Source organism: Arachis ipaensis, chromosome B05 (genome assembly GCF_000816755.2).
Source record: "Arachis ipaensis cultivar K30076 chromosome B05, Araip1.1, whole genome shotgun sequence".
NCBI lineage: Eukaryota > Viridiplantae > Streptophyta > Magnoliopsida > Fabales > Fabaceae > Arachis > Arachis ipaensis.
The window spans coordinates 12,484,982-12,486,387 of NC_029789.2; positions in this window are offsets into that span (position 1 = coordinate 12,484,982).

A 1,406-nucleotide genomic window follows, 5' to 3' on the forward strand; every position below is an offset into this window, starting at 1 on the left:
TCTATAATTTATTTTTTATTTTAAATATTTTATTTTTTATTTTAAAAAATAAATTAAGTAATTTAAACATCATAATAAAAATACCATAAAACTCACCTAAAATTAATCTAAATCACAATATTCAATACAATAATTAGTCCTTGGACCATGCGTTTCTCATATTAATTTATAAGAGTAATGCTAGAGAGTTATTTTTTTTTTAGCCAAGGTCAACTAATTTTTTAAAATTATTTTAATTTGTTTTGAGTTTTAAATTTTAAATCATATATTTTTAAATAATTAAAAACTTTGAAAAAAAATTAATATTAATTAATTAAAAATTATTTTTTTAATTTTTTTCTATCTAAAGCATTTTTTTAAATTTTTTTGGTCAATTATCCCCTTCTCTCCCCCGACCAATTGTAGCGTTTAGCCAATAATAATTAATAGGTTCTAGGCTATATAATGACGATAGGATCATGTTCATTATTATTAGACGATAAGGATGGGAGCATATTAGATAGGGAAAAATGTTAGAATTTATTAATTTTAGTTATTAATTTAATTTTTTATTTGATTAATTTAATAATATATTTTAATTTATATTTTAATATTAATAATTAGAAATAATAAATACTGATAACTCTATTATATTTTCTTAGATAATAATGTAGTAAATAAACAAAGATTTAAAAAACATAAAAATTAGTTGATTATTTGCTGAAGAAATAGAAGTTAGTTCTCAATTTATTGATTACTTTTTATTTTTCTAAATTTTATCTCTAAATTATTCACCTAGATCATAATATTAAAATAATTATTTACATACCTAGTGAAATGAGCATCCAATAATATATTCATTGTTCAGTTTAATATTTTCATTGTCTACCTATACTTTTTTTTTAATATTGGACTGAAATTGGTGTAATCCACTAAAATGGCCAAAAATTTGTGTTTGATACCGTTGTAGAAATTTTTTATGACTACAGAAAAACGTCACTGCCATTTTTCCATCCACATTACTATTATCTTCGACAAAATATCGGCGACATTTTGCACAAAACGTCAATAACATTTTTTGTGGATGGTTAACACGTGGTTGACAAACTCTCTCTTTTCAATGTAAAATTTTTTTATTCTAATAAGTAGCAACCATCTTTTCTTTTTCATTTCTTCTTTTTTTTCTTTTTGATTTTATAAAATGACTCTTATCATGGTCATTCTTACCCCACCAAAAATAAATAAACTTACAAAAAACAAGTAAAACGACAATACCATACTCACCCGTCCCCACAACTAAACCAAAGTCATTCAGCTAAATACTTATATGCATTGGTTCTTGCTTTGTTTTTTAAAACTGAAAGTGTGAAAAAAATTTAATTAATAAAATATATATTAAAATATAAAATATATATTAAAAATAAATT